This window comes from Etheostoma spectabile, unplaced genomic scaffold (assembly GCF_008692095.1).
Source record: "Etheostoma spectabile isolate EspeVRDwgs_2016 unplaced genomic scaffold, UIUC_Espe_1.0 scaffold270, whole genome shotgun sequence".
NCBI lineage: Eukaryota > Metazoa > Chordata > Actinopteri > Perciformes > Percidae > Etheostoma > Etheostoma spectabile.
In genome coordinates this window covers 206,558-207,160 of record NW_022605574.1, presented here as the reverse complement: position 1 = coordinate 207,160, position 603 = coordinate 206,558, and positions in this window count along the sequence as shown.

The following is a 603-nucleotide window of genomic DNA, read 5'->3' as shown; positions in this document are numbered from 1 at the left end:
TCGACTCTACTCGCCTTTTTTGGTTTTCCATTACTAAAAAAAGTCCCTGGGACCTGATACCAGGTACTTTTTTAAGTACTACCTCAGTCAACAATCAAAAACAACACACCTCCAATGTTCTGTTGTGAGTCGTGTTGAAAATTACATTGTGGCAGTTATGGTGACCAGCCACGCTGAGGCGTTACTAAATCTGCAATGGAAAACGGACGCAGAGTGCGTCGAGTCGAGTAGAGACGAGGCGAGTCAAGGCGAGGCGAGTCAAGGCAAGTCGAGCTGTTACCAGCAGTGGAAAAACGCCATAACAGGAGCCAGCCCTTTTGTTGGGGTTTCAGTCGGACCCGGACACAGAACAACACAGGACGACAAGAAAAGGTAACAAAAAAGGTTTAATCCAAAAACACACAACAACCAAGGAACAGGAGACGGTGAAGGTGAAGGTGTAGGTGTAGGTGGGAATCCAGATGGAGCGCGACTGGGGAAGCTGCACAGAGAGGTGACGGAACACGGAATCTGTGACGGAAAGACAAGGTTTCGTCAACGTAGTAAATGGTTTTACGAGCAACTTTCACTGGGTGACTGGCCTAGTTACCACGTAGAGGTATG